The following is a 12,634-nucleotide window of genomic DNA, read 5'->3' on the forward strand; positions in this document are numbered from 1 at the left end:
AAATAAATAAACGTTAAAAAAAAAAAATTTTAAGTTCCATAATTCCTTCCTATGTATTGTGATGGAGAAGCAGAATGTTCTCTTGCCCTCACCATTTTCATTCCCTCGTACAAAGTCATGAGCTGAGACAGTTCAGTTTTACTAGCCTGAAGAGAAAAATACTAACAACTACCAAAGTGGGAAAAAACTAGGATAGAAAAACAAGAATCAAATACAGACATGAAATAAGGAAGTCCAAATAGAACACCAGAGGATAGTGAGTGAAAAGACACATGAGTTTTGCAGCTCAGATTAAAAGGAGCTCTACCAAAACCAGTTATAACTCACTGGCTGTATTGATAAATGAGTAAAAGACAGTTGGACTCATCCAAAGAAAGGAAAGAGAAAACATATAAATGCCTATAACTTTAATGTTGACTGCAAGAAACAAAAATCAGTAAAATCTTAAGAATCAATGTTGTAAAAGGCAAGAAATAAGCTCTGAGAATGAAACTGAGAAATGACAATAAAAGGAAAGAAATAAAAACTAAGTGGAAAAAAGAATACAGTAAAAATAGGTAGAAACAGTTAAGAAAGAAAAAAAAACCTTTAAAATATTTTTAAAAGAGAGTAAGTTTTTTTTAATGACATAAAATTAACAAAAAATGTTTGCCTGCATCAGCATAAACCTCAGATCTTGCCTAATACCCATGGCATGCAAAAACAATATTCAATATTTTATTACATTTCAATATCAAAAATGATTATTAGATAAGAGCTTCATTAAAGCTGTGAACATGTGAATATGCTGGATGAGCTTCATTCCTTTATATTATACATTAGAGTTAACAGAATTTCAGACATATTTGTAAAATGTAAATATACTCTCATATGCTAAATGGTTTTGATTAAAGTAGATTCTCAAATAATTAACTTTTTAAATAATCCCTATGCCGCACAGCACTTGTTAAATGTGCCTGCTTATACAGTAGTAAGCTTATTAAAAAGAAGAAAAATAAGGCTTTCTTTCAGGTTTAAACTGTGGACAACATTTTGAGAGTTCAAATCTATACAGGATTATCTTTCCATAAAAAGGATAAAATGGAAGCCAGTTTTGATTACAAACTATTGTCTTTATTGTAACTACTACCACATTCCATGACTTTCTCTGTTTGCAACATCTTTCTTTCCTAAGACATTCATCCCTATGGAGCACCCACCTCTTCGAATTTTCTTTCCCATGACAACTTTGTGCAATTTTCCACTGGTCTTCCTACATCCTCTCTGATTATGGCCCCTACATTTTAGACTCTGGCTTTATAAACTTCTATTTCAAGATATTTTCCAATGTAGTAAAATAGCACATTTGTATCATCACTTCTTTTCTTTCTCTCTTTGCCAAAAAAGAATCAAGACAAGAAAAGTAGGCTATAATCTGTGGTTATTATAGAAATGCATAATGCTATGAAAGACATTAAAATTCAAAGACTAAATTTTATCTCATGACACCATTTCCTTGTTTCATGGAACAGGACATACCACTTTATGGCAGAGTGGGGAAGCACATTTTTTTTATTGTTTATTTATTTTGAGAGAGAGCGACTATATGCATGAGCAGGGGAGGGGTGGAGAGAGAGGGAGACAGAAAATCCCAAGAAGGCTCCAAGCTGCCAGCACAGGGCCTGATGAGACATAGGACTCCATCTCACCAACCAGGAGATCATGACCTGAGCCAAAATCAAGAGTTGGATGCTTAACCAACTAAGCCACCTAGGTATCCTGGGAAGCACATTACTATCTCAAGTGTCATAACTAGAATATGGGAAGATTCAAAATTACCTTTGCAACTGAGGGATTACCAATGAATCATGCTCAACCTCTTCCAATACAATATGTCATATAATGATTTATGATTTTCCATTTTTGAGAAAGCTAATTCCCCAGTAATATTAAGACAGACACACACAAACACACACACACACACACACACACACACACACGCTCTGTGATGAAGAGTATTTGAGATTGTCAACCAAAGTTAGCAAATTAAAAGCCTAAGAGAAAGTATGTTAGAAAAATAATCTCTCTAGCTCTTAATACCTGCTGCGTCACTGAGCTGCACATTGGCCAAATAGATATAATGTCTTAGTCACAGGTTTTCCATGGTCAGAGGCAGAGATATTTTTTCATTTATTTTTAGAATAGTATTTGTGCTCATAATGATGGTCTATGCCAATACTGTTTCCAAGCCAGTCCTTGATTATCATAGGATATAAGCCAAAAAAGGAAAATGATGAGCTGGTGGTTCTGAAGATAGGGAGCTTTGAAATGCCTTAGTCACAACTCACCCCCTGAAGTAGCAGGGATTGCCACACTTACTCACATTAGTAATGCTGAGCAATTATTTAAGATCAGGTAAAATTATTTATTTCATAATTAAAAAATATGTTGACTAAGGAATGAAGGACCCAGAAAGCTCATAAACTGATGGTTTAGGGTTTTTTTCTATCTGAACAATACCTAGATGAATTATCAAAGACCCAACAGAGCCTAGTACTGTACTCTGAACACAGAGGGAAAAAAAGATCCCTCATAAATGCTTGGAAAAAGTATCTCCAATTAATCTTTTATGAAACATTAACCTCTTGTTGGAATATATCAATTAGCAAATCAAATCAGTAACAAGTCAATCTACTCTCAAGTGTCTCAAAATTGCTCTGTAGTAGCTTACGTTGTTGTATTAAACACTAACCACCATTGTGCAGGTGGCCAAACTAGACATTTTATTCAGAGTTCATTTACAGTCACAATACCATGATACCAGTGAGGCTGAACAAGGACGTTGCTTCTTCATTTCGACTAACACAACAGACACCTGCCTTCATTCATTCATCTATCCGTGGCATCCATTCAAGAAATGTTTATTAAACCCCTTCAATATGCAAGATGATGAGAGTTTATACAAAGGCATGTTATCCCGGGATAACACTTGAAGTAAAATTGGAAGAACAGATAAGATCAAGGGAACAGATAGAAGAAGGTGGAAAGGCAGAAAATGATGAGGCAAGAACCAGGGAGGAGAAAATCCAGTTGGGCCTCCTATTTCAGGTTTTAACAACTGTTTTCTATTCTGCATACAAAGAGAAAATGAGGATAAAACACTGACTGATTGTTTGTGCCATCAGAGTCCACATTTGAAAGTATGCTTCAGTTTGACCACAAATTTTTGTCGCTAGTGGGCAGAAAGCAGCCAGAAGCATTCAGTTCTGATGAATATATTGCATATATTGTAGGAGACAGTCATTCCTAAAATTTTCCTTCATCTCTCCATGTCCTTCAACACACATGTCTGACAAATAAGTTATATGTAAAGTGCTTAGACCAGTGCCAGGCATAAGATAAGTACGATACAAGTATTAAATAAATAAATCCTTGTTTCTCTCTTCTTGCTTCAAGGATAACACCTAATAAGTCCTCAAGGGCACAAGAACTGGGACCAACTAAGTCAGAACATTTCTTTATAGAGAGGTTTTTGATAATAAATTTGATTTCTTGCATAGATGTATAGCTATTCAGATTATTTCTTATGTGTATTTCATTCAGTGCATGCTCTATCAGGAAATTTGTCAATTTCTTTTGTGGGATTTTGGGGATTTACTGGCATAAATACACTGGCATTCCCTACACTTTTTACCTGTTTAGGATCTGTAGTGATATTCCCACTTGAATTCTTAACATTGGTAGTTTGTGTTTTCTCTCTTTGCTTCTTGATCAATCTTAGCAGTAACTTGTAATCTTATTGATCTTTTAAAAAAATCAATCTTTGGCATTGTTAATTTTCTCTATTTTTTTTCTTTTTTCTTTTTTCCTGCTCTTTATTATTTCCTTCTTTCTATGTACTTTTGGTTCAATTTGCCTTACCCTTTCTAAACCCTGAGGATGGGAACTGAGAGCAATGATTTAAAACCTTTCTTCTTTCCTAATATAAGCATTTACAATATAAATCTAAACATTGCATTTGCTACATCCTATATACTTTGACATGTTGTAGCCTCACCATCATTCAATTATAAATATTTTCTAACTTCTCTCATAAATTCTTCTTTGACCCATAGGCATTTAAAGTATGTTTTAAAATTTTCAACCACTGGGGAATGTGTGTGTGTGTGTGCGTGTGTGTGTGTGTGTGTGTGTGTGTGTGTGTGTGTCTGTTGTATATTTGTTTTTTATTTTTTTTTTACATTTATTTTATTTTTGAGAGAGAGCACAAGGAGGGGAGGGGCAGAGAGAGGAAGACAGAGGATTCAAAGCTGGTTCCACACTGGCAGCAGCAAGCCCAGTGTGGAGCCTGAACTCATAAACCGTGAGATCGTGACCTGAGCCAAAGTCAGGCACTTAACCAAACAGCCACCCAGGTGTCCTGGTTTTTCATTTCTAATTTAATCCCTTGTGGTCAGAGAACATACTCTATATGATTTTCTCTTTTGAAATTCACTTAGACTTTATTTTTATGTGCCAAGTATGGTCCAAGCATACTTCCAAGTATGGTTCAAGTATAAATGAATTCTTGATTTTCCCTTTTGTTTATATAAGGATAAACCTTGGTCTATCTTAACGAATGCTATTTTACTTGGAAAGAATGTATATTCTTATATTTTTTTGTTTAATGTCCTGTTAATGTCAAATCAAGGTGGTTGATAGTTTCAAAATACCTATATCCTTATTAAGTTTTCTTTCTAATTTAGTTCTACTAATTATTAAGAGATGAGCAATGAATTATGCAACTATGATTGTGGATTTGTTTTCTCCCCTCTTTAATTCTATCTGTTTTAGCTGCAGATGTTTTGAACCCCTCTAGTTAGGCACATATGTATTTACAGTTGTTACATCTCCCAGATGAATTGACCCCTTTCATCATTTTGAAATGTCCACTTTGGTTATTTTGTCTGAGATTAACATATTCACACCAGTTTTCTTACACTTACTGCTTATAAGATATATTCATATTCCATCTGGTTAATTTCAGTTGTTCTATGTCTTTAACATGTATCTCTCAAAAACTGTATATGTTGGATCAAGCTTTTTAAAATTCAGTTTGACAATCTCTGCCTTTTTTAATTGGAATGTTTAGGTTTCTTGCATACAATTTAATTAAAGGTATGTTTGGGTTTAGATCCACCAGTCTGCTGTTTGTTTTACCCCTGTCCCATCTGTATGCTATTACTTTGTTCCTGCTTTCCTGCCTCCTTTTGGCATAAGGGTATATTTTTTAGTATTCTAACTTACTTCCTAGTTACATTTCTCATCTATCCTCTTTGTATTACTTTTCAGTGATTGTCCCAAAGATTGCAACATGCCTCCTTAACTTAGCACAGTTTAAGATCAATATTGTGCCACTTAGTGTAACATACAAAGATCTTACAACAGTCAAATTCTACTTATCTCCATCCTCTGTGTTATTATTGTCATATATTTTATACCATTATGTGTTATAAAGCCCCACAATATGATACTATAATTTTTCCTTTAAACATTCAGTTGTCTTTTAAAGAAATTAAAAGAAAAAGAAATCTTTTAATTTAGCCCCATATTTATGACCTAGTGCTCTTCATTCTTTCCTATAGGTCTGAGTGTCTCTACGGTTTCACTGCACTCCAGATGAAGAACCTTTTTTTAGCATCTCCTTTAGTATAGATCTACGGGAAATGAACATCTTATTTATTCGACTGAAAAATGTCTTTGGTTTGCCTTTATTTTGAAAATATAGGTTGTCTGGATAAAGAATTCTGGATTGAAATTTTTCAGTACTTTAAAGATGTTATCTGGGGTGCCTGGGTAGCTCAGTCGGTTGAGCGTCCAACTTCAGCTCAGGTCATGATCTCACTGAGGTCTGTGAGTTCGAGCCCCACGTCGGGTTCTGTGCTGACAGCTCAGAGCCTAGAGCCTCTTCAGATTCTGTGTCTTTCTCTCTCTCTGCCCCTCCCCCACTCACACTCTGTCTCTGTCAAAAATAAATAAACATTAAAAAACATTTTTTTAAGATGCTATCTGGCCTCCATTGTTTATGATAAGAAGTTAGCCATCTTTCATATCATCATTCTCCCTACACAAAATGTGACTTTATTCTCTAACTGCTTTCAAGATCATCTCTTCATTTTGATTTTCAGTAGTTTGACTATGAAACTACTTTCAGTTTTCTGTGTATTACCTTACTTGCCCATGAGCAATATACATTGCTTTAAAGTCCTTGTCTGCTGACTTCTGGATCATCTAGGTATTCATTTGTATTAACTACTTTTTCTCTGGATTATGGGTCATATTGTTCTGGATTTTTGGGGGTTTTTTGTTATTGCTGTGGGTTTTTTGCAAACGTAGTATTTTATACTCGCCATTATGGATGATATGTTGTAGAGACTCTGTATTCTGTTATCTTCCTCTGAAAAGCTTTATTTTGTTATTGTTCTATCAAGCACCGAAATTATTTGCTAATCATTTTGAACTTGTGTAAGCTTGAATTCACACTTGGTTAAGATGGGTCTATGTTGGTTTTGTCCTCAAGCCTATAAATCTTTATTTCTAAAGAGCAGGCCTTCTGGGGTTTCAGTAGAAAGCCACTGAAATTTCTGTTCAGCTCTTTCAAACTTCTACCTAGTGTTTCTTCTGGGCTTCTTGAATTTCTCCTATGAGTGTACAGCTAAGGGCCAGTCAAGGACTTAAGCTGAGTCTGTACCTTAAGCTGAGTCTATACCTAGAATTTTGGTCTCCCCCCGCCCACCGTGGATCTGTTCTTTCCAGGATTTCCCTCATTGCTCTCCAAGTGCTCTGCCAGCCCTGAACTTCATATTCTGAGTCCACAAATCAAGAGAGCTGTAGCTTTCTACTGGAGTTACAGCTGTCCCCATGCTTCATGGGTTGGAGAGTGCCTTCAGGATTAAAGCCATGTGCACATGGATCTCACCAGCCTGGTTCTCTTTTATCAGGGTTAAATTCCTCCCCTGGGTCCCTGCCAGTTTCTGTTTTCTTCAGGTCTCCAATGCCTTCAAACAGTTGTCTCCTTTCAGGGGTAAAAGGTTATAATTTTTATCTACAGGAAGATTAATGTGATACAAGCCACTTCATAATACTAGAACTGGAACCCCATACATACCTAACTTGTACTGAATGAGTATGGGTATACAGATAGGCATTCCAACCTCATTGTGTCCAAAATAAAAACTTGATTTTTTTTGTTCCCAAATCTTTTGTTTGCCCGGTCTCTGTGCTTTATTAAATAGCAACATAATCCACCCAGTTGCTCACACACACACACACACACACACACACACACACACGTCCTTGAATCTTATGTTTATCACCCACATCCAAATCATCATCCAATCCTGTGGGATTAACTTTCATGATGCATCCTGATTCCATCCACTTCTTTCCATCTCCACTGCTGCCATCCTGGATCAAATCACCACACCCTCTCACAAAGACTAATACAGCCATCTCCCAGCTACCAGTCAGGAGTTAGTCTCCCTACTTTCAATCTTTTCCCCATATAGCCATTTTTTTTTGAGTGACCCAAAGAGTCACTATAAAAACCTAAATCAGGGGCACCTGGGTGGCTCAGTCAGTTAAGCATCCAACTTTGGCTCAGGTCATGATCTCACAGTTCATGGGTTCGATCCCCACATCGGGCTTTGACAGCATGGAGCCTGCTTCGGATTCTCTGTCCCCCTTTCTTTCTACTCCTCCCCTGCTTGCGTGCACTCTCTCTAAAAAAATGAGTAAGATTTTTAAAAATGTAAAACCCCAAATCGTATATAATTTCTCTGCTCAAAACACTAGGATGTTTTATTCTTAAATTTTTAAAAAATTTCTTTATGATGACCTACCAAGTCCTACATCATTAACTCCCACCTCATCCTCCTTCCTCTTCCTCCCTATTTAGAAGCTCCACAAACGTTCTTGGTGTTTCTCAAGTGTCCCAAATGTTGTCATTTCTTATTCCTTCAATTTACAATGCACATCTTCCAGATTTTCAGGTGACTAGTTCCTTCTCATTGTTCAGCTCTTAGTTCCCCCAGAATCTCCTCAAAGGGAGCTAATCTCACTACCCTACTTAGCAGAGCCTCCAAACTGCAGCCAGACATTCTTTGTCACAGTTCCCTGCCTCAGTTTCTTTATACAATATATCATTACCTGTAATTATTTCTTTTAAAAAGTGGGGTTTTGAGGGGCATCTGAGTGGTTCAGTCAGCTAGGTGTCATACTCATGATTTCGGCTCAGGCCATGATTTCAAGGTACATGAGATCAAGCCCCGCATCAGGCTCTGCGGTAACAGTGCAGAGCCTGCTTGGGATTCTCTCTCCCTCGCTCTCTGCCCCTTCCCTGCTTGTGCTCATGCACATTCTCTAGCTCTCTCTCTCTCTCTCTCTCTCTCAAAATAAATAAACATTTTTCTAAAAGTGGGGTTTTTTTTTATTTCATTCTCAGTCCAGGCTAGGTTATGTCACAATAACAAACAATGCCGAAAATCTCAATGCCTTTAAACAACAAAGGTCTATTTCTTTCTCAAACTACTTGTTTGTTCATTCAGAGCCAGGTAAAGAACCTACTGCATATTGCCTTTACTCTGGGACTCAGGCAACCAGAGCAGCAAGTATCTGGAACACTGGCTGATGGCTGAGGAAAAAAGAAAAACAGCTTGGGGGGTGGAGGGGAGGGGGATGGAGGGGTCTTACATGTGCAAATGAAATGCTCCAGCTCAGAACAGCCACACATGACCCCTGCTCACACCTAACCAGCCAGAAGGAGTCACAAGAGCAGGAAATCCTACTATGTTTCAAAGATACATGAGACAAATATTTGATGAATTCTGTAAATGACTATAATTCTCTATATTTTCCCTACCAGAAGATACAACTTATGAGACTAAGAACTTTGAGTGATTTGTTATTGCTATTATCATTATTATTATTATTATTATTATTCACTGTTACATCCTGATGCCTAGAATTGGGCCTCCCATAGAACAGGAGCTCCCAGAAATACCTCTTGAATAAATGCGTAACATCCATTTGATTAACCTTTCTTGTATATCTAGGGGTAAAATAACTACACTTAGTTGAGTATCACATGTAAAGCTCTTCCTCCACTCCCTGCTGAGAGTTTTGTGAGGAAAAGTAAAAATACTCTTCTTTCATATTCAATTTGATCTATCATCAAGAATTCAGCTGTTAAGTAAATTCTCTGTCCTGATTTAAATGCTTGGATTGTTAAACGCTTGTGTTTACAAAATTCAACAGAGAGGAGAGAATCCAGTAATCTGTTTAGCCTCTAAATAGAAGCAGGAGAGCAACCCAGAAATAAACGAATATGGCCATTTTTCACGTGGCTAAATTAACAGTCTCATGGAGGAGTAATGAGGAAAAAACCTAAGAAGGGCCATAAACCTCCTCTATGCCCCACCCCCCGACCTCCAATGGGCAGAACACTTACTCATCCCTAGAGAAGGATGCTTTTCTTACCCTACCGGGATAATCTGAACTTTAGAAACAAACAATTGGGGCAGTCCCCACAGCTGCTGCCTCCAGGGCCATCTCCCCACCCCCACTGGTAAAAATACCATTACAGAATTAGCCCTGCTGGTGGGGATGAGGGACAGGCACAGGGTACAGACATTCTTTAAAATAATCAAATAAAAAATAAAATAAAATAAAATAAAATAAAATAAAATAAAATAATCAAATAACTCACCCACCATAAAAAGCAGCTTTCCTCACTTCCATATCCCACCGGAGGGAGGGAGGTGGGGTGAGCACCTCCATACAGGAGCCATAATGGTTGTTCCAAAGAGTAAAAGGAGCTGCCAGATTGAAAATCATTGACTGTGCATCATCTCACAATAGACCAGGAAGCAGGGCTCAAGGGTTTCACTAAAACGCCAATTTTTAATGCAGTATGTCCATAGTAGATACCAAATTCTTAGTTATACAGAAGCATTTGTTTATCAGTGCTTCCCTTTACTCAAGGGGAAAGGACTCTTTACAACCAAATGCCTATAAGCTTGCTACCCCATCCCATCCCCACTACTGCTGTCTTCCTGTTCACCTTGCTCCAGCCATTGGCCTCTTTGCAGTTCACTCACTTTAAACACACTACCGTCTTGGCTTTTATACTTGCCTCACCCTCTTCTTGGTCATTTTCCCCCAGAAAGCTGTGCTGCTGGCTCCCCCACCTCCTTCAGACCTTTGCTCAAATGTCACCTTATCCGAGGAAATTCCCACAACTTCCCAGACATCTCGTGCTTTGGTGACTGCCACAGCATGTACTGCCCTCTGACATAATATATGGTAACTTATTTCTTGATTGTCCATCTATTCCCACTAGAATGTAAGCTCAGTCAAGGCAGGGACTTTGTTTTTCTTCAATGCTGGATCCCCAGAGTCTGAAAAAATGCTCAATATGCATGCACTGAATGAACAAAATCAAGGCCTATAGTACTGAGGTGCTGACGTTTCTATACTTTGTAAGTGAATTGAGACAAATCAATGAGCATGATCCAAAACAGTGAACAAGTTCAGGCAAACACTAACCTTCAAAAAGGAAATTCAGTGGCATTAGGATCTTCACAATACATAATTATGAACATAAATCTGTTTTAAAGTTTATTTATTTATTTTGAGGGGGGGTGGGCAGAGAGAGAAGGGGGGGGGGAATCTGCAGCTGGCTAAGCAGTGAGCCCCATGTGAGGCTCAAACTCACAAACCATGAGATCATGATCTGAGCCGAAGTCTGATGCTTAACCAACTGAGCCACCCAGATGTCCCAAATCTGCTTTTTCTTAAAGTCTCTTCTAGCATTAGAAATGACCAGAATAATACATTCATTTCTTTCAGCAAACTTGGAAAAGAAGGTAAGATGATCTAATGAGAATTTAAGTTTCTAATTTTAGAAATAGATGGATACACCTTATGTTTAGTAAATGAAGGAAATGGACTCAGGGAACAGAATTCTTTGGGGGGGGGGGGGGGGGGGGGGGAGGAGAGCAGCAGAGAGAGAGAAAATCCCAAATAGGCTTTGCTCTGTCAGCACAGAGCCCAACATGGGCTCCACCCCACGGACCATGAAATCATGACCTGAGCCGAAATCAAGAGTCAGACGCTCAACCAACTGAGCCACCCAGGCGTCCCGGGGAACAGAGTTCTTAAAATGAAGATGTTAACTTTAAAAAAAGAACAGTGTGCTTGCACTATCAGGTCTTCCTTCACAACCCTGCTTCCTTCCTTCCCCTCCAGTCCCCCTTCACTGCCACTTCTAAACCGAACCCTGATCTCTTAAGGTCAGGTACACCCAAGTTACTGAAGCACCCTCCCCACCTCAAAGCCAGTCATTCTGCATCCATCATCCTACAACACTGTTTTGATCTTGTCACTCTTGTGATCAAAACCTTTTAAGCTCTCTGACTTCATTCATATAATCTTGGGGTGGTTTTGTTGTTGTTGTTGTTCTGTTTTGTTCACAAAAGTCTTATGCACTTTTGTAACCTAAAATTTAAAAAGGAGGGACATGCTCCATGGCTTCCAATGGTTTTCAGAATAAGTTTTAAGCTCCTGAACCTGAAATGCAAGACCCTCCACAATTTGCCCTGAAGCTTCCCTTTCCAACCTCCCGTAAACCCTAATCTGCCATGGTAGGAAAACTACCCCGCTCCACTCTCCCACAAAACCAGCTGTCCTTTCCTTCCCCACAACTGTATGCCTGACATTTCTCCAGCTTGGAATGCCCTCCTCCCTCCAGTGGAATTCTCCTGGGGCCACAAGGCACAGCTCAGGTTCAGACCCAAGAATTACTGCAGAAACAGTAATGAGACCCAGACTTCTTAGGGGATGGTGAGTTCGTCATTATTAGAGGTACTCAGAGACTGGCTGAAAACATACCAAGGAAGCTCTCACCAAATCCACTCACCCTGGAATTCTAGAGTTCCCATGAACTCCTCCTATAAGGTTTTACTTGACCATTTCTATTGGGAATGACTTCTTTCACCCTTCAGAATAGGCTCCTCATCCTGCTTACATGGCAATTATCATATGCTGACATCAGAATCCTATTACAGCTGTATTTTCCTATGTCTGTGTCTGATCTCCTTCACTCACCACAACCTTCTGAAAGATAAGTCTCGTGGCACCTGGCACCATCCCTTCAAATGATGGGTACTCAACATGTTTATCAGTGATGATACTAAAAACATGGAGCATTTCAAACAGGAATAAATTGGGGAAAACATAAAAGAGAAATGGGATAGGTCATGAAGCAGCAAGAAACACTGCTTTGTATTCTTTCAAGGGATGGTCAGTCAGGTGTGGCCGCAGAGGGTACACGGAAGAGGGACAGGAACACATTTATTACACTCAGTCCTAGAGAGAGTCACCGCATGCCCCAAGGGGGCCACATGGGGGAAAGAAGACATGGAGGGTCAAGGGAGCAGGCTTAACCAAGCAGGTGGGGAGCTAAGAGAGTAAGGACAGGGGGCAAGTGTCTTTATTTGGGTCAGGAGTACAATAACAAAGGTCCAAGAGGATTTCATGGGTGTGTCTAAATGTCACTAGGTCACAGTGGCGGAGGGCAAGAAGGGGGACTTGTGGCAGAGGCCAGCCTTATCACACT

Source organism: Panthera uncia, unplaced genomic scaffold (assembly GCF_023721935.1).
Source record: "Panthera uncia isolate 11264 unplaced genomic scaffold, Puncia_PCG_1.0 HiC_scaffold_1589, whole genome shotgun sequence".
NCBI lineage: Eukaryota > Metazoa > Chordata > Mammalia > Carnivora > Felidae > Panthera > Panthera uncia.